Consider the following 21,401-nt stretch of genomic DNA (forward strand, 5'->3'; position numbering starts at 1 on the left):
AACGTAAGTGGCTGTTTGTTCCTATTACCTCCAGATTGGATTATAATCAAACCTCACATCCCAGTAGCTCTTTCTTGATGAAGCACACTAGCTGGTATTCAGGAACTGGCTTAGATTTTTCACAGTTTTTCTGCTAGCGAGCAAGATGTGGCTCCTCATCTCTGAGACGACACCTTTGAATCTTTAACAGCCTTTCCTAAAAGTGCTTTTCGGAAATTATTTCAATGGCCCATACATTGCAGGAGGAAAGGGGGTTGTGGGGTCTTGGGAAATAAAAACCTTTCCCCTTGCAGCCTTCCCTTCCTAAGGAGGGTGTTTACTAATCAGAAACTGCGGAGCTGGTGAAAGAACTGTTAGCACCAACTGATTTATATTTACAAACTGCTCTTGCTGCCAAGATCCTTGCTAACAGGATCTACAGACACAGGGATAAATGAGGCTGTCTTTCAGTTTTGGGCCCTGAGAGGCTTGTCAATCCATCAAAAGCATTTGGAGAAAGTTTCAAGTAAGGGAACCACTTTTGGATAGCTATTAAATCACTATAACCTCAGATACAACCAGTTGGCAGACGTGTAGCATAAGAAAGTCATAAGGAGTGAAATGATGTGAAAATAGGGAACACCGGAGGGACCTTTTTAAAAGAAAAGAGGGAAGGGAAGTAATATGAATATCACCAGCAGTTATGTCAGTGACGCTCAAAATACCTAGCCATCAGCCTTTCTGCTTCAGGACATCATGTCTTTGTTACTTGCCTGAGACAAGACACAAAATCCCTGATGGGACTGTTATTGATAAATATCCCTCTTTCCACTGGCTGTGGCTCAAGATTTTGAAGTACAACCTCTTAACTATTAAAATACAATTTATGTGTGTACAACTCTACATATATAAAATGTAAGCTCTAAAATCCAATTTCTGTTGACTTTTTTAAAGTATGTGCAGCAATTTAGAAATACTTGGTGCATATGCACAATATAAGTTCCAAGGCTCTCTGTGGGCAAATAAGGAATTCTCTATTTAATTCATGATGCTGAAAGCCTCTATTTTGCTTATTAGGCAAAGGAAACACAATAATGGAACAGACTGCAGATAGTTTAAAGTTTTGTCCTCAGGAGCTAAGACGCTGGTTTTCCTAAACACTAATCTAGTGCTAAGAGAACTGCTTCATTTTAAAAAGAGTTCAAACTTTTATTAAGCTGCGGATAAAAAGCCAGGTACAATCCATATCCAGAAATAGCTCCATATCTCATGCAGAGATGCACAGACACCAGAGGTCTGATATCAGCTCCCTTCACAGTGGTGGAACCCCACTGGAAGTCAGAGATGCCATACTCCTTATTAGGCACAGGTAGATGACCTCCCATCATCCTCCCTGCTCAATGTAGACATTCCTTTCCTCCTGTTTGTTGTTGTGTGTGTGTGTGTGTGTGTGTGTGTGTGTGTGTGTGTTTGGTCCGGAAATGTATTTGTTTCTGAAAATCTTTGAAATGGGGCAACAGTTCCTTTTGAATGGAACCAGGCAAATAGATGATATTACAAAAGAGATGTGTTAATATCTAACTCCATCCTATGTCTGTCTTTAAAAAAAAGATTATCAATGTATTGTCCAGAGTTTAAGAACAAAACAAAACTTCCCTTCAATATTTTATGTGGCAGTATGCTAAATCCTTTTTGTTCTAATACCTCAGAGCACCCTTGACATCCCTAGTGGATAACTAGGATAAAGTACGGCCCCTGATTTATGGATAAAGGCTTTCTAGCTTTGCTGCTGGCTTTTAAAAAGGCACTGTGTATATGACATTGTGTATCAAGATGAGCATGTAATTTGGAGTGATCTTCCTCCCTCTCTTTTGACCTCCAGACATCTTGATAGAGAGACTCAGTATGGAGATAGAAGGTACCGGCTCAGAATTGTTTTGTTCCCCCGCCCCCATAAGGCTTTTAAAAGTCAACACTTTTTCTTTATGTTCAACAGAAAGCTGCACTGCCATGTATACCATGCATGGCTTCACGAAGAGTTTCCATTGAGCTTTTTCTCCCAGGTTCACTAACAAAATTATCAATTCAAATATTTTATTTTAATTAAATTGATTGGTGTTTTTAATATATATTTAAAGGGACTTTAATTAAGCCAGAGTTTTTTACCAAGGGCAGGGCCAGGACTGGTGTCCCCTCCATGTCTTGCTTTCCTCATGCACACACAGCCACAACGCCCCCCCCCCCCAGTACAACCTTCCCTCCACACAATCTCTCAGGCACTCACACTTCCCCTTGCTTTTTCACAGACACATGCACATTTTAACTTCCCCTTCAGCTATGCTTAACTGGCACTCCTCAGTGATCCTGCTACAGCTAATTGCCACTGTCTTTGTGCTGCTTAGCAATGTGGGAACAGTGATTTGCCCTTTTGTCCAGCTGATCAGCTGGGCACTGGGGAAAAGAGTGTGTGTGTGGCTTGGGGAGCTGCACTGAGAATGGCCATGGGCTACTTTTGTTCCAGGCTCACGGTTCAAGACAGAATCAGCCATGACCTCTTTTTCAAAAGTCTGGAAGTCCATTACCACAACTTGCTTTCAATTATGTAACTCTCTGTTAATCGAATCACAGTTTCCTAAAAGGTTTCCTAAAATCATTTTATAATCGATCAAACTGCTGAAGATAGTCAACTATATTCAATGAAATCTTCAGACTGTTTCAGTTTGCTTTAACAGTGTCATAAACATTAATTTGGAAATCTAAAGAAACTGAATGTGCAGTCATTTTAGAGAACTTTGAATGCAGACAGACTTTTCTATAAATTGTTTGCCATATACTGTAAGTGTGACTCTTCCCTGTGCATGTACAAAGCTTCTTTGAATTATAGCTTTCATTTCGATACAAAGCTTAGATGACAAATCAGAGATTCAGGGATGCTATATTGTGCATATCTTAGATATGGATATATATCTGACATGAAATAAGATATTTCATGTCAGTTAAAGTTTTTGATGGAGCATAGCATAGACAAGACATCAAAGTAACAAAAATTGAGATGTGGAAACCGTGTAAATGTGTTCTATGCATGCACATAAGTAAGCATATCTAAAGAAATATATTCTACATGCATACACTTGCAAAATTTGCTTCATCGAAATATAAATGTAGTTTACACATTATACATACCAGCAAAGAAAAGGAGCAAGCTCTTCCTTCAGTTATAATTCATATGTAGTGGAGTACTTAATGTACCTGGGTTCTGAATAAACATATTAATTGTGTGATTTCAAATGCTTATCGCTGTGCCTGATCTAGCTTTCTTTCACTCGTGTGGATTTCAAAGATATAAATAAGAGATGACAATGTGAGCAGGTTGCAAAGGAAATCCACAAAACAAACCTTGTTTATTGGCTGAAAGAAGGTCATCCTGACCTAGTCATAATTGAACCGTAAAGTGTGAAATGTTACAGGAGGAGAGAAAATCCAGCCGCAGTAAGCTTATAAAAGAAACGTCAATAAGGAAAACAAAAACACTGCCCATGGCCTTCAAACTTCAAGAGGTTGTAAAGTAATGCAAATGAGCATCGTTCATGCCTAGCTAAGAAAACAAAAATACATGCATAAACATTTCAAAGTGGCTTAAATGAGAACTAGTTGTACACACCAATTTTGCAAAAATACCAATTTAAAAGTTTTCATACTGAAGGAAACACAATGGAGCATCATAATGATAAGGTCACTCAGTTAATGGAACTGAGTGACTGCCATAATAGTATTGTATTGTTATAGATATAGATGGGGGGGGGAACCCATCTAAACCCCATGATTTTGATTAATTGGGATATGGATTAATGTACAAGCAGCAGAGCTGTGCCAGACAGGGAATTCCTGGGCTGACTTATGCAAACCAGCCTGGCTGGTTTAAAGGTAAAGGTACCCCTGACAATTAAGTCCAGTCATGAACGACTCTGGGGTTGCGGCGCTCATCTTGCTTTACAGGCCAAGGGAGCTGGCGTTTGTCTGCTTCTGCAGACAGTTTTTCCGGGTCTTGTGGCCAGCATGACTAAGCCGCTTCTGGGGAAACCAAAGCAGCGCATTGAAATGCCGTTTACCTTCCCGTCAGAGCAGTACATATTTATCTACTTACACTGTATGCTTTCAAACTGCTAAGCTGGCAGGAGCAGGGACCGAACAACAGGAGCTCATCCCATCATGGGCATTCGAACCACTGACCTTTCAATCGGCAAGCCCAAGCGACACTGTGGTTTAACCCACAGCACCACCCTCAAAGAGCAAACCTGTTAACATGACAAAAGGTCTTGATGGGCAATTGGGGGAGTAATCCTTTAGCTTGGTGAGTGAGATGTTACTAAGGTGATGGGGGGGGGTGAGGGGACAAGAAAATTGAGTTTTTGCTGGGAAGGAGAAGCAGAAGGAAGAGCTGAGATCCATCTTGGGTAGGCTGGCTGCAAGCAGCTTGTTTTGTTGCCTCTTGAAATAACTATGCAGTGAGATATGGACTCCCTCCATGCAGACTGAGGGTGTAAATAAGTGAATAAACTATATTTCTTAAAGTCACAACTGTCTCCACCATGTCTTCAGTTCTCCAAAGGAGCACAGATCCTGTATCCATGAGGCCTGGGACCCCATGGGCTCTTGCCACCACTTGGCAGAGACAGGGGCAGGCACCGGACTTTTGTAACAATATATAGCAGAGGGCTAAGCATCCAGTGAAATATAGGCCATGAAATGGTAACTTCCATGTGATCTTAATGCCTTTACCATAAAATATTGGTTGTTAACCTTACTAGATTGAGGCCCCTCCTTTCACTTCAACCTGCAACTTAGTACCTACACTTGATATCTCTCTCACTCACTCACTCACTCACTCACACACACACACCCCAGAGTTTCTCCTTCTCTTCTTTTATTTTAACTTCTCCTGCATCTGCCATTCCTAGGTTGCTTTCAAACTTTTCACACTCAAGTCCTTTAGGACTGTTTTGGCATTGCTGTTCTGCTATTCACTGGGAGTGGAATTAAAATGAAGGTTCCACACAAAACTTATGATAATGCTACACTAAAGAAGTGCCCTTTCAAGACTGTTCTGTAATATTTACTCATAAGTAAGTCCAGTGCAGCAAAGCTTCCCAGCAAGTTCACTAAACATTTCATCCTTGTAGGTTCAGTCTATTTACTTATGAGGTTTTTTTTAGCATGACCGAGGGATTAGAGATGAATTGTCCCTTAGTTAGTCATCTTTTGTTCCCCATGAGAGGTGGGGGGGCAGTTACTGGTTTCTCTCTATATCCCTCCTTTGCTATGAAACAAAATTTGGAAGGAAATCAGTAATGTGACACACACACCCTACAAGGAACGAAATCTGATTAATGAAGGGCAATTCATCAATAAACCTACTAGCCACTGAACAGGAAACAATTAAACAGGCTGAACTGGCAAACAGGAAGCTTTCACTTAAATGCATAATGGTTCTTAAATATTTCAAAGGCACTGTGCAGCACTTACATCTTAAAAAAAACAACTGGTCACAGAACAGATTTGAAAATAGCATGAGAGGGCAACAGACAGTGTGGGATGCAATGATTCAGCAGTGATGTCATGAGGACTCATCTTATTATGAGAAAATAAAGGTTGGTGATGCCAGATGAAACAGCTAGTGCAGAAGCCAGCTCACTGTCCCTTCATTTTTCTTCCTTAATTTCTCGTTTTCTTTTTAAAGAATGAAAAAAGGTGTCGGTGCTTTGTTGCAAATCATCTTAGACCAAGAAACAGCTCATAGGTCATCCAGATTAAAGCCATGCCTCAATGCCTAAATGAAGGGCTAGCTCCTGCTAGGTACAGAGTCCAAGAATTAAATGTAATTCCAAGGAAAGAACATATGGTTCACTTACAGTGACAGGGGAGGTAAACCTTAAGATTACAGAACCATAGAACTGTAGAGTTGGAAGGGATCCTGAGGGACATCTAGTCCAACCTCCTGCAATGCAACTGAAGCATCCATGACGTGAGCACTGCTTGAGGACTCCATTCAGGACACTTGTGTGACCAGTTGTCCCTGATCGGCAGGATTAAGAGAATGCTGGAGTTGGCTGAGCCCCTGCAGGTGAAGAGGCACCTTTCAGTAAAGGCAGAGTGTGCAACTGGAATACAGCTGCTGCTTTTATATAGGGACTGGCCCAAGTCTGGCTGTTGCTGAAGCAGTTCCAGAGCTTTACCCTCTGTTAGTATTCAGCCTGAACCTTGCAAAAGATAGCCTCATCACAGAGCAGAACAGGGGGATCTTTGCCTTTCATCCTACAAATTTATTCCGTGTTCTCATTCCCATTGTGAACCTAGTGTATCATAATGTATGACAAGGTTAAGGCTGGGATATCTTTGCTCACCAAAGAAGAAAATGGGATAGAAAGCGAGAAGCAATACGCATACTGCGAAAGAAACGTTGGATTGTCTGGTTATCATAGTTAATTTCTTCCTGAGATGAAGAGAGCAGAGGAGGAAGCATGCAAGTCAGAAGTCTATTCTCAATCTCATCCTGCAAGATCCAAACAAGTCTCCTATGAGGTCATGTTAAATAATCACACAGTAACTAGCCATGTGTAAACCAGGTTCTGACTATTAAGAATTCTGCAAGACTGGCTATTATAAGTTTATACTTTGCAAGTATAATATCATTAACAACACCAATCAGTCAACATATGGATAGTGGCTATGGCTTAAATTGAGATAATAATAATAATAATAATAATAATAATAATAATAATAATTTATTATTTATACCCCGCCCATCTGGCTGGGTTTCCCCAGCCACTCTGGGTGGCTTCCAACTGAATATTAAAAACAGTACAGCATCAGACATTAAAAACTTCCCTAAAGAGGGCTGCCTTCAGTTGTCTTTTAAAAGTAAAATAGTTGTTTATTGCTTTGACATTGAGAAATGTTCATCTGCAAGTTTCAGTCATGAAGTTTTATGTATCCTTGAGATATTGAAATAGAACATGGAATCAGATGTGCCATTAATACGTGCATGAGATATTAAGTCCTCACATATCAAACTACAAAAGCACACATGAGACAGAATCAGATATGTAAAATAGACTCAGTCAATCTGATTAGGAACTATTAATATGCTGTTGTTTAAACTCAGCAGCAGCCTGATTGGAGATTATTAGTGTTGTATTCCATGATGCTCCACAGTATAATCATGGAGTTGACCCAATACTCTAGCAGCTTTGAGCAGCACTCCCCAACCTGATGCCCTCCTGATGTGGCCAGACTACAGCTCCCATCCCCCCCCCGGCCATTGGCAATGCTGGCTGGGGATGGTGAGAGATACAGTCCAAAGCACTGGGGGTGGGGGTGGGGCACCAGGTTGGGGAAAGCTGCCCTAGAGCTTTTTAGCCTACTAGCAGGACTTGCAAGCAGCCTGTGGTGAAAAACTGCAAATATGAGGCAAATACGAGGGACTGCAGTTTAGTATTAACGTGGCTTAATTCTGTAGTGAGAGAGGATTAAAAGAGATAAACCTTTGGAGAAAATGCAGAATACAACTACAACTAATAATAAAATCCCAATTCAGCAGTTAAACAGATATATGCAATTATCTACTAGATCCTGAATCACACTTAGCCAGGACATGTTGGGGGGGGGGAGAGCATGTGGGGGTGATGGCAGAGCGGGGAGGGTAAGTAGGCCTGGCATGGCAACCGAGCACATGGAGGGGCAGTGCAGGAGCCACCCACCAAAGATGCAATCCTGCAAGTTACAAGGGTCTGCTTCACTATCATTTTCATGCTACTAGTGTAGCAGCACCCAGGAGGAGTCAGCCCTCCTGTTCTCTGCAGTACAGTGGCGGCGGTGGCGGCGATGATGGTGATGATTTATTTATTTATTATTTGTACCCCGCTCATCTGGCTGAGTTTCCCCAGTCGCCTTGGGCAGGTTCCAACATAATATTAAAAAGCATCTCCTCCCTCCTGAGTGTAGGGATTACCGTATTTTTCGCACCATAGGACACACCGGACAATAGGACGCACCTTGTTTTAGATGGGGGAAAACAAGAAAAAAAATTCTCCCCCTCTCTGCCCAGCGCCCCTTCAGCGAAGCGGCAGGAGGCGCTGCGCAGAGAGGGGGAGAACTTTCCCTCTCTTGTTTTCTCGCTCTAAAACAAGGTGCCGTTTAAGGTGCGTTCAGGCAGCTACCTTGGAAGCCTGACCCCTCTCGCTCTCCAGGCTTCAGGTTCCTTTCGACCTGCTCTTTGGGGATGGCGGGGGGAAGCCCACCACCAGGCCCAAAGAGCAGGTCAGGGAGCAGCGGAAAGGCGCAGCGGAGAGGCTGCTGCCATAGCCGCGCGTCACCTCTCCAGCCGGGAGAGGGTCGCAGGGGGCTGCTTTATTATTATTTTTTAATAGATTTTTATTAAAATTTTAAAGGTTACATGAATAATAAAAAATAACAGCAGAAAAACACCCAATTAAACCAAAAAAGAAAGCAAAACAATACATAAAACCAAATCCCATCAAAGAAAAAAGATAAAAAGATAAAAAACGGAAAACAGACAAAAAAGAAAAAAAAATACATACAATAAAAAAAAGAGGAACAAATCAAACCTTTACATAACTTTCTTTCTTTAGCTTATTTCCTTGACCTCCTCACACCTCCCCTCTTTGTATTCTGGTGCAGTTAGATATTTCAGCAAATCCTTCATCTTTGTTTTTATCCTAATAATTTATCTTAATATACTGTAATTTAAAATTCTCTTCTTTCACCAATTAATCATCCATTTTTACTTTGTTTAATCTTATTTCTCATTAAAAAAATATATTTGAACTTAATCTCTTAAAACATTTCCCCTAGGGTCATAAAAATTTCATTCCACGATTTTTCCATCTCTCATTATTATTATTTTTTAAATCTCCATATATTTTTTAAATCTCCAAAATTCCCAATTTTCTTCCACCGTCTCCCCTCCCCGGTCTCGACCCCTGCCGTCAGTTCCATCAACCTCCCAGCGTCCATCAACCTGGAGATCTTATATCCGAGGCTCTTAACTCTTCTTCACTTCCCTTCTGCCGATCTTCTTGATAATCTTTGATGTTAAAAAGCAGATCTCGGGGGAGCTCCAACCCAACGATGCTTATATTCCTTCTTGACAGGTCTGCCAGATTTCCATAGTTAAAGCTAGGGCCATAAAGTATTCCAAATCTTATTTCACAATTCTTCCAAGTCCAAAGGCCCCGAAAGCTCCCATCTCCTCCTGGCTCAAATTCATATTCCAAAAGTCATTTGCTCCCTGCATAAGGGGATCTCTCCACCTTTCCTTTTCCAGATCAGGCCAGGCACCCATCTTCAAAAACTGGCTTCTCCTAATTACAGTCATATAAGGCCTCAAGTTGTAATCCTCCATTTGCCTCTTTAGGGTTAAGGCTTCCCCTTGTTTTGCTTTATACTCAACAACAGCAACTTTCTCCTTCTCTAATTCATCAATTTGTTCAGTTAAGAAAGATTCCTGTGCTGGGTTCTTGTCGACTTCTATGCTGATACCCACTTTTGTTCCCAAAATATCAATATTAGTAGCCATGACATCTATCTGTTTATGCAGCTTTCCCATCAGATAGATTGTCCTATTCAGTACAGACACTACTTCTTCCTTTGCCAACATTCTTAAGATGTTCAAGGTCAGAACTAGTTTCTCACAGTCTTTATCTTAAGGCCGATTTCCCAGCTGCACTCTTGTAACAATGTCCCAAAACTCCCTCTAGAGGAAGACAGTCTCCATTTGTATCAATCCTTTCCAGCACAATTCCAAAAGTAAATTAATAACAGTTCCCAGTTACCTTTTCTTCTTTTTAAGTGCAGAAGCAGACAATAGAAACAATGTCTTTCTTTTAAAGCTAGCTGTCAAATTTGCCCTGTTTTAAAGCTAGCTGTCAAATTTGTCCTGTTTACCGTCGATGGACTTTTTGCAAGCCGTTCTCAGGTTCAGAGACGTGTTGCTTCCATTTTTAATTTTTCACCTTCTCCTGTAAGTTCACTTGGTCTAAATCAATAGTTTCAATCAGTGGAATTTTAATCCTTTACGTAAGACTTTCCAAAACCTTAGTTAAGAACTACTTTGCTTCAGTCTATTTACAGAAAGGGAAGGTGGACTTCCTGTTTGAACCTTCCCCGTTCGGTGCCAAATTAAATTATTTAAAAGCTCAATTTCCCGTTCTACTCACGGGTTGTTGTTTAGATTCCAATTGTCCACAGGAAAAAAGTCAGCGCTCTCCGACAGCAGCAATGCGGCTTCGCTCCGTGAAATAAGCGGTTGATTCAAAGCACCGTGCCTCTCACCCCACGTCGCTCCGGATTCCCGATACTTGGTCTCCCCGCGAGTAGGGGGGGCGCAGAAGGTGCCAGCCAAATCCCAGGTTCACAGACTTCTTCCGTCTGTGAATCCTGAGGGTCTCCACCTTCGCCGTGGCGGTCAGATCCTGTTTTTCACAGAGCTGGTCCCTCCCGATCGGAGGAGCTCTGCCATTGCCGGAGGCGCTAACCCGGAAGTGCGGGGGGCTGCTAACCCGGAAGTGTGTGCGTCCTATGGAGCGAAGACGCCATAGCCCCATGACCCTCTCCTGGCTGGAGAGGTGACGCGCGGCTATAGAGGCTCCTGCCATAGCCGCGCGTCACCTCTCCAGCCGGGAGAGGGTCGCGGGGCTATGGTGTCTTCGCTCCATAGGATGCACACACATTTCCCCTTCATTTTTGAAGGGGGAAAAGTGCATCCTATAGAGTGAAAAATACGGTAACTCACCTTAACGCCAAGTTGGTCTGGGTCACATTCTCTCTTTGAAAAATCTCCATGGGGGGGTTGTTTCTTAGAATTCCCAAGCAATGTGGGGCACTTTCAGTTATCAGTAAATGTTGCTGAAGGTTGCATCTATTCCATGAGGCAGCCACAGTGAGATAAAACATAAGCAAATATATAGATGCGGTCAACTTGCTAACACAGCCTGCTTCCGACTCAGACTACTGTAGAGCACATGAACAGAACACACAGCAGGTATAATGGGGATGAGTTTGGTCATAATGGGGGGAGGTCAGAGGGGCGGTGTCGGCAGGTACAAAATTATAAGGGGGGGGGGTGCAACCAGGTGCAAAGCCCACATGCCCTGCCTCTGAGCTGGCCAAGCTGGAAGGTGGAAGAGGTGTCAAGCAGAGAAGGCATGCAGCCACCACCACCAGTAGAAGCACCAGCAGCCATGTGTCTCGTGGGATCTGTGCATGTGCGCCATGGCACGTGCCTCCACCCCAGCTGCCCAGTCGCCCCCGGGGGGGCAACACTTTCTCCACCCTGGGTGCTGGCAACTCATGCTATGCCACTAGGTCAGGTGTGTGAAACTAGACAGGGGTTAAAAATAAACACGTGTCCCTGTTTTAATCTATAAAATGTTGGAGGTTATGATATGTAGAAGATAAGGGAGCCAACTTGAGCCCCACACTGTGAGTGCTCAACATCAGCATGCACTGCGCCATGCCGTGATGTTGTTGTGACGTGACATCATCATGTCACAGTGCACCATTATGGTGGTGAAGCATTGGCCAGGGCCTGTGCCTCTGCTGGGGGGCCCCACGGTGGTGAAGTGCCAGAGTTAAGGCAGCACTCTGCCATGGTGGCTGTGGCAGGTGGTGTTCGGCTGCAGCAGGCAGCATACGGTGGATGCAGTGTGCAGAAGCTGCAGCCACAGCGCACTGCCGTGGCACTCGTGGGGGGCGCACAGAGGTGGCAGCCGCAGTGGGGGCACATGGAAGCGGCTGCAGAGCCGGCAGATGTGGGGGACAGGCAGAGGCCGGGCATCCACAGCAAAAGCTTTGCAGGTGCCTGGGCCCCTGAAACCCCCTGGAGATGGTGGCATTGGTAGAAGCTAACAGTGTAAACTTGCAAGATGCAAATCTGATTACATGTCTTCATGCACTCATACAGACCATAATAGGGTGCTGGCTTAAAACATCTCTGCATGGAAGTTGCTCCACGTGGCAAGTCATTCATGTGCAAACACTTCAGCTTGCAATTCCAACAGCTGTCTTGAAGCCACTACATATAATTGTGAGCAAAACTACAGAATGTGAGCTGCTGCATGTGGAAGATTTGCTATTTGGTGTTTCACAACTTTCTGACTAGTTGCAGGACCTTAGCCAGACCTAGCAGAGTAAATGCAGAATCCACAGAAGCAATTGGCAACTTGGCTGCAGACAGGATAGACGAAGCAGGAAGCAGGAACTTGTAGTTTGGTGTTTATTATATACAGTGGACTATTTACAGGAACAGAACATGGATCTTTAGCTAGCTCTCTCATACACGACTCACAACTCCTACACTGACACAGAACAACTGAACTACTGACCTCTGAACTAACAGATTCCAGTTAGTAGGCCATTAATTATCACTCCCTTGAGAGAGCTTGACCAATCAGGGAGCTGTTTCCATGTCTCTGTTATCACCAGGAAGACTTACTCCTTCAGATTGCCTTCTGGCTGTCTGCCAAACCTTAATTGACTCTGTGTGAGTAGCTGCACGTACAGAGATTCCCAACAGAACGAGCAGCTTATACCTTGTCAGCTGTATTCAGACTAACACGATGTATTTACTTCACTTCCCCAATATGGGGTGTTACTATAGCTTCCTTAAAAGAATCTACACTGTGTGCTATAAGTGTTAATAGTATCCGGTGCTCTGCTTTCCAGGAACTCAACCTCAGCCTGTGTGGGTAGCTTTGCACAGGTTTTCTTACCAAAATGTAACAACGCTTACCTAATTAGCACTTACCAACAATAGAGTGAAACAACTGGATACAATAACGGACTACAGCTTTAAATGTATTTGCTGCTTTGTGTTGTGCAAGACAGTTGTTTAGAAGGCAATTAATCAAACAGTGATTCTAATGAGGAAGAGGAGGATAAAAAAAGAAGGGCAGAGCGAGACAAAACACTAGACTTTCAGTGGGGGAGGGGAGGTCCCAATAATCCTGCTGGATTAGTAAATGCATAACAATGGCTGGATTTCCAACAACAAAGATTCATGACATTGCCATATATTGAAAATATGCTGGTGACATTTTAGATGACTAAATTAACATTTTAATTTTTATCAACGAACTGCAGAAGAGTGTCTAAGGATACAGAAGTAAGTCTTGCCTATAATTATCTATAAACCCCAATGCGAAAGCCTTGTGTACTAATTGAGTGTAAAGGTTACTTTGCTGCTATTTTAAATTTATATGATGGAAGGCTTCCTTCCATCACCAAACTGTTCTGTGTTTTAATTTTTAAAAGTTTATGGCTCAGAGGAAGGAGAATCGAATTAATGACCTTCTCATGAAACTGCTTTTGCTCCTGCCTGGTGTGCTCCTGACCTTTTGCATTCTGCAGTCTCCCCCAACCCACTGCCCTCCAGATGTTTTGGATAGCAAATCCAGCAGCTCCAGCCGGCATAGTCAATGGCAAAGGATTGTGGGAGTTGTAGTCCAAACCGTCTGGAGGGCAGCAGGTTGGTGGGGAAGCCTGGTATATACTGAGCTGGAAGAAAGTTTAAGAACAAAACCAAGAATCTTTTGTTCCTAAGTGCTATTATTGAATACCAGGATGTTATCTAACATGCTAAGGAAATAATAATTTGCCATCAAGAGGCTGGGAGAATTTTTGTTTATTAGTTCATTGTGATTCAATTTAGAAGACTCTGCTTCGTTGATCTTTGTGTAAGAATTTTAATTGGAAATGAATATCACAATCTATTTATCATCTCACACCACTAAGCACAAGATGCAGTTCATTTCAGTGCTAACACCTGCTACTTAGCTTTGCAATGTAAGAAAACAAAATTAAAGGATTTTCCCATTTTTATAGGGCTAAAGGATCCCTGGACAGTTAAGTCCAGTCAAAGGCAACTATGGGGTGCAACACTCATCTCGCTTCAGGCCAAGGGAGCCGGTGTTTGTCCACAGACAGCTTTCCGGGTCATGTGGCCAACATGACCAAACCGCTTCCAGCGCAATGGAACACTGTGTCGAAAGCCAGAGGGCACAGAAACACCATTTACCTTCCCACTATTTATCTACTTGCACTAATGTGCTTTCAAACTGCTAGGTTGCCAGAAGCTGGGACAGAACAACGGGCGCTCACCCCGTCGCACAGATTTGAACTGCCAGCCTTCTGATCGGCAAGCTCAAGAGGCTCAATGGTTTAGACCACAGCGCCACCTGTGTCCCATATATTAGAGAGATGAGCACCTCACCTCATAGTCGTCTTTGACTGGACTTAACCGTCCAGGGGTCCTTTACCTTTATTTTTATAGAACAGCTAGTATGTAGGATATAGACTATTTCTACACTGAAACATGAGGTAATAAAGAATGGATGTACCCATAAGACTGAGACAGTGATCTGACAAACATATATATCAGCTTAAGGTAAAGGTAAAGGTACCCCTGCCCGTATGGGCCAGTCTTGACAGACTCTAGGGTTGTGTGCTCATCTCACTCTAGAGGCCGGGAGCCAGCGCTGTCCACAGACACTTCTGGGTCACGTGGCCAGCGTGACAAGCTGCATCTGGCGAGCCAGCGCAGCACATGGAACGCCGTTTACCTTCCCGCTGGTAAGCGGTCCCTATTTATCTACTTGCACCCGGGGGTGCTTTCGAACTGCTAGGTTGGCAGGCGCTGGGACCGAACGACAGGAGCGCACCCCGCCGCGGGGATTCGAACCGCTGACCATGCGATCGGCAAGTCCTAGGCGCTGAGGTTTTACCCACAGCGCCACCCGCGTCCCTCCTCAGCTTAAGGTAGGTATACTTAAAATCCATGCCACTGGTAATTTTTATGAGTGGAAGGGACTGAAAAGGAACGAAATACTTTTAAGGTATGTGTTTATTGAATCATGTTGAGTGTTGAATCTGATATTCCATTTATGAAATGGTACTCCAGGACGCCCTGGAAGTTGTTGAGCTTTTTAAGAAACACAGTTTTTTGAATGACTTGCCTAAGATCCAGGACAAAGTGCTGCCTTTTGGAAATTCTCCCTGAATGTCAATGGTAGCCCTACCATTACCACTGATATATGCCATTTACTTGGAGTTTTTCCCCCCAGGGTGTGTGTGTGTTAAATGGACTTGAACCTGTTTCCAATTCTATACAATGCACCCCTCCCCCAATTCAGTGATGCATGAGATTTGAATCAGGCCCTACCCCATAGAAAACAAGGAATTTTCCTCAGCTTGTCAAACCATTTCCCATTCATTTTCTATCTTGGATGGAAGACTTGCATTAAAGCCCTTATTGCTGTTTCTCTGTGAATGTCTGAAATTTATAGTTCTCCCTAATATAAAATGTTTACCTTGATTAACAAAAGTAAGGGTACAGAAAAATGCTTTATCTTTCTTTATAGTATCCTATTTTGGTTTTAGCAATCTAACTAATTAATATAATCCTATTAGTCTGAATGCCCACTGTGTAATATTTCAGTACCTCAGGCAAATTGATTTTCCTACAGATTATGCACACAGCATCATAACTTCCCATTAAACCAACTCCTTCGAATCAGCTCAAGCTCCCACATTTTTAAAAAAACAAACCCAAGCCCCAAATATGACAAATATTGTAGTACTGGATTCAGATTTTTCTACTATTAGGGCACAGTTCAGTCTAAACGTGATCACACTTATGGCATCAAAATACTAGTTGCTGGGGATCGCAAGTGCAGAGGGTACCAGAGTTGGCTGGCTACCTCCAGAATAGGATGCTAGACTAAATGGGCCATAGGACTCCAAAGGAACTTAGAACACTGCCTGGACAGTGGCCCTTCAGAATTCCAGGCAATGGTCTCTCCCAGCCCTATCATATGCTGAGGATGCTTAGGATGCAAGCAAAGTAGATGCTCTAACCCAGCCTTTCTCATCCTGTGGGTCCCCAGATGTTGTTGAACTACAACTCCCATCACCCCTAGCTAGCAAGGCCAGAGTTCAGGGATGATGGGAGTTGTAGTCCAACAACATTTGGGGACCCAGAGGTTGAGAACTGCTGCTCTAATCACTGAGCTATAGCCCTTCACCTCAAAAAGCCCTTTTCTCTTCGATACCACATAGGATACCCACTTCCTGTACAGTCATCTTCCAGCTCTTCCCTGCATGATGTAAGCAACTGAATCTAAGTTATCTCACATCATACAATGACAAACAACTGGGTGGGAATCTGGAACACTCTCTGAAGTACACCTTTTGCGAATGGTTTCAGAACTCACAGGGTTCAAGAGTTCTGTGTGACGTCCCTCAATTCCTGAGGCGTGACTGAGGGAGTGGTCTGATTCCACTTCCTGTTTTTCTGGCTTCTGAAGGAGACGGCTGCCATGAGCGCTAGAAGTCCGGGAGAGACTGTAAAGTGAATTTATTGTTTTACTGCTTGAATAAACACTGTTATATAAACACACAGACGCCTGGGTGTGTTTGAAGCTTCTAAGCTGACACCGGGAAGCAACAGCTCCGCTGTGTTTATTTACTCTGCATGCGTGGCGAACGGGAGAATCGGAGCAGCAAAGAGGCGCAGCTAGAGGGTAACGTGCCGGGCTCCAGATCGATTGGAGCTACTGCTAATTGGGGTCATAAACCAATTAGCTATGCCACGCCCACAGGTTAAAGGTAAAGGTACCCCTGCCCGTACGGGCCAGTCTTGACAGACTCTGGGGTTGTGCGCCCATCTCACTTAAGAGGCCAGGGGCCAGCGCTGTCCGGAGACACTTCCGGGTCACGTGGCCAGCGTGACATCGCTGCTCTGGCCAGAGCCAGAGCCAGAGCCGCACACGGAAACGCCGTTTACCTTCCCGCTGGTAAGCGGTCCCTATTTATCTACTTGCACCCGGAGGTGCTTTCGAACTGCTAGGTTGGCAGGCGCTGGGACCGAGCAGCGGGAGCGCACCCCGCCGCAGGGATTCGAACCGCCGACCTTTCGATCGGCAAGTCCTAGGCGCTGAGGCTTTAACCCACAGCGCCACCTGCGTCCCGACGCCCACAGGTTATGGAGGCCCTAATTACTGCTTTCAAGCTGTTGCGACGTGTGCCGGTATGTGTTTACAGTCATCTTCCAGCTCTTCCCTGCATGATGTAAGCAACTGAATCTAAGTTATCTCACATCATACAATGACAAACAACTGGGTGGGAATCTGGGACACTCTCTGAAGTACACCTTTTACTATTACCATGGCTGTGCCTAATATTCTTCAGTTTTTATTTGTGGTCTGAACAGACTAATTTCAGTGGGGTAGAAATGCCCCCACCCACACAAAGCACTTTGTGAGTTTTCATTGCTATTGTGACCCCTGGCTACAACTACTGGAGTGCCATGTTTTTTCCTCTGGTTGTTGTTTTGTTGTTCTGTCCTTCCTGAATTAGTCACACAAGAGATCCCATTCAATCAGAAATCATGTAATGAGATGATGTCACTATGCAGCATAGCCAGTCAGATGTGGCTGCATTACGAGTGGCCACATGCAATTACTACATTGCATCTGCCTATTTTACTAGTGTTAACCAAGAATAAGAGAAAGAGAGGCTATGCAAATTAATTGTGCCAAAACATCAGGGAGAAAACATTGCTGAAAATGTTCAAGAAAAACCCATGTGATATTAGGTTGGCCTTAAATGTTACCCTTTGATTTTACTGAAGGAAGGACTGAGGCTGAAAGACAATGAATTTCCCATTTCCCAGTGAATTCAAAACTAAGCTTGGATTTAACCAAAGTATTTTAGACCTGCATTCATGTTTGCCACTCTACCCACTAAACAACACTGCCTCTTTATAAACACCAAGCCCACATTCCTAGCATGTTTGCAGTCCTGTCTCAGCGTCGTCTACACTGCCTTGGTCATGTCCACAGAATGGAAGATGGCAGGTTCCCAAAGAATGTGCTCTGTGGGGAGCTGGCTTCAGGCACCAGGCCTGTTGGCAGACAAACTCTGTTACAAAGATGTCTGCAAACATGACATGAAAGCTGGAAACATTAACTCTGCCATGTGGAAATCCCTTGCACACAACCGCAGTGAAGACAGGCAGGCAACTCGTGTATCCACAGCAGTGACCAGAGAAGAAACAACTGCTGGAAGGAGTGCAGAGAGAAGAAATGCAGCAGCAAAACTGGACACGTTCATCTGCCTCAGCTGCAACAGAACATGTGTCTCCCACATCAGTCTCCACAGCCTCAGCCAGCATTGTAACCTTCCAGCAGTTTGTCTTCATCCCCAAAGACACACTACTCAATTGTCTCCCAAGACGGATGCCAGCAGCAGCATACATACAGCATAGCAACAGAACTTGCTCTAAAGTCTTACAGGGATCTATCTCACTGAAATAATTCCCTCTTGGATAAGTCTAATATAACTAACTTGCTTGGAGTTATAGGGCTTTGTGTTATTTGGCCATGGTTAAATTACGCATTTCACTCACTGGGCTGTTAATATCCTCTGGGTACAAACTGCATTTACTAGAAAGCTTTCTGTTGTGAATTTCATCCATTGCTTGCCTTCTTCTGCTCCAGTTTTAAAATATACTATTGGGAACAATTGTCAATTTGAAGAGGGAGATGGAATAGTTGTTGGAAAGCTTTCTGTATATGCTGATCATATTTCTGTATTAGTACAGAATCCCTCTAACTTTATCTCTGCATTGTGTCCTATTGTGAAAGAATTGCCTTTGATACCTTGATGGCACCTGAGCAGGTGGCGCTGTGGGTTAAAGCCTCAGCGCCTAGGACTTGCCGATCGAAAGGTCGGCGGTTCGAATCCCTGCGGCGGGGTGCGCTCCTGCTGCTCGGTCCCAGCGCCTGCCAACCTAGCAGTTCGAAAGCACCTCCGGGTGCAAGTAGATAAATAGGGACCGCTTACCAGCGGGAAGGTAAACGGCGTTTCCGTGTGTGGCTCTGGCTCGCCAGAGCAGCGATGTCACGCTGGCCACGTGACCCGGAAGTGTCTCCGGACAGCGCTGGCCCCTGGCCTCTTAAGTGAGATGGGCGCACAACCCCAGAGTCTGTCAAGACTGGCCCGTACGGGCAGGGGTACCTTTACCTTTACCTAATGGTTCTGTCAAAAGGGACGCGGGTGGCACTGTGGGTAAAACCTCAGCGCCTAGGACTTGCCAATCGCATGGTCGGCGGTTCGAATCCCCGCGGCGGGGTGCGCTCCCGTCGTTCGGTCCCAGTGCCTGCCAACCTAGCAGTTCGAAAGCACCCCCGGGTGCAAGTAGATAAATAGGGACCGCTTACCAGCGGGAAGGTAAACGGCGTTCCATGTGCTGCGCTGGCTCGCCAAATGCAGCTTGTCACGCTGGCCACGTGACTCGGAAGTGTCTGCGGACAGCGCTGGCTCCCGACCTACAGAGTGAGATGAGCGCACAACCCTAGAGTCTGTCAAGACTGGCCCGTACGGGCAGGGGTACCTTTACCTTTTAATGGTTCTGTCACATATCTGGAGATTAGAATTGGTGCAGATTTTAGTCAATTGTTTTGGATTAAAATTGACCATCTACTGGCACAGATTAACACATATTTAGATAACTGGGGTAACCTGAAATTGTGGAAGAGTAAAATAATCTTGTCCTGTCCTCTTCTGGTTTAGGATCCAAGGGAAGGCTGGGCTGACACCAGGAGGCTGACTGATAGGCTTCACTTCATCCCAAAGAGCAGGATCATAGCAATGAAAGTCTGTTAGCCCCAGAAAGAATGGATCTTTGGACCAAAGCTCAGAATTTGAAAAAGAACTCTTGCAAGACAACAATGATTTTTTTTTTTTGTCTAAAATGTATAATCTGTTATTAGAATGGGAAACTAAAGACGAGCTTGTTCAATGGCACACTGGGCAATAGATACAGGACACAATATAGATCTTAACATCTGGGAGAAACTCTGGAAAAGTGACCTGAAATTTACAGCATACTATTCATTGAAAGAGAATTATTTGAAAATGATTAATAGATGGTACTTAACTCTGAGTAGGTTGGCTAAGATTTTAAAGACAGAATCAGATAAGTGTTGGAAGTGTAAAGAAGTGGAGGGAACCCTCCTCCACATGTGGTGGACATGTAAAAAGGTAAAAGATTTATAATGAATTGAAGGAAAATGTTCAAAATTACCTTCCCCAAAAAACCAGAGTCTGTTTTGCTGGGGATAACCCAGACTGAAATTCCCAGGTGCCAGAAAATGTTATTTATGTATGCAACTACTGCGGCCTGTTTTCGTTAGCTCAAAAATGGAAAGTGAGCGAGGATTGGCAACTTAAATTGACAGAATATGCACAACTTGCAGACTTAACATATAGAATAAGAGAGCAAGAAGAACATATGTTTAAAGAAGATTGGAAAACATTTATTGAGTATATGGAAAATAACTGTGTACAGTCGAAAACACTGGTAGCATTGAGATAAATTTAACAGAGTAAATAATTTTTGATAGATGTAAAAGTGGAAAATTGATTGGAATGGTTATCGTAAAATATGCAGGGATGTATGATATGTAAAACGAACCACAGAAACAGAAGAAGGGAAGTCATTGGATATTTTAAAGTTTGTAAAATGTTTATTTGAAATTGTAAAACAGGATTTATTAAAAAATATAAAAAAAGAAAGTCTGTTAGTCCCATCAAATCTGGTTGGCATTACCAGATCACCCCGACTAGGGAAGCAGGGCAAAAGGGCACCTTATCAACACCCTGGGGAGATGACAGAAGACAGTACTTGCTAGGACTCAACACAGAAAAACCTGTTGCCTCTGCAGCGTACTGTACCTGAAGCCTTGTGAGCACTTGGAAGACTGTCTGTTTGAGCCTCCTATTAGTCCTCTCATTCCCACTGTCTGAAGAGTCGCCTGCTATTGTAAAGGATCATTGCCATATGCTCTAGCCACTGGCTCATACAGTGTGAGGGTGATGAGGAAGAATTGGAGGGGTGTCCCTTGGGGTGGAGAAGTCCAATAAGGCCAAATTCTCAGGTTCAGATGGTCTAAAAGGGAGGGGATGTCTCTGCAGGTGATTCCTCCCCCCAACCATCAGTCAGATGAAGGCTCATGGCTGGTGAACACTCTTCTTTCCATTCAAAATGTCAATTTTACAAATTGGGCCAGAACTTCTATTTCCTATAATTGATATTTCTTTAAGGGTTCACTTAAGAATATGATAGAATCTGACAAATACTTTTGTGTCAAAAGGGAAATAATACTGTGTATAGCATACTGTCTATGTGGTACAGTAGGAAAGGCCCTTTATTGTATGGTTTTCAACTAATCACTGAAATAAATAGACATGAGTAGCTTAGATGATTTTTTTTTTTTTAGGCAAGTCTAGCCAAACATGTAATTTTATTATACACATTTGTTTTAAAAATCTGTTGACTTGATTTA

At 43.7% G+C, this 21,401-nt stretch overlaps 1 protein-coding gene and 1 long non-coding RNA gene across 3 annotated transcripts in view; one reads left to right on the forward strand and one right to left on the reverse strand.

Annotated features, from left to right (window-relative positions):
- The window catches only part of SPAG16 (sperm associated antigen 16), a 437,472-nt gene that overhangs the window by 43,905 nt on the left and 372,166 nt on the right, over window positions 1-21,401 (reverse strand). The gene's annotated exons all lie outside the window — the stretch shown is intronic.
- LOC307211443 lies at window positions 16,547-20,098 on the forward strand. Its single transcript, XR_013836459.1, has 3 exons — window positions 16,547-16,652; window positions 17,033-17,080; window positions 19,627-20,098. It is a non-coding gene; the product is annotated as an uncharacterized lncRNA (long non-coding RNA).

The sequence above is a fragment of the Podarcis cretensis genome, assembly GCF_951804945.1.
Source record: "Podarcis cretensis genome assembly, chromosome: 1".
Lineage (NCBI taxonomy): Eukaryota > Metazoa > Chordata > Lepidosauria > Squamata > Lacertidae > Podarcis > Podarcis cretensis.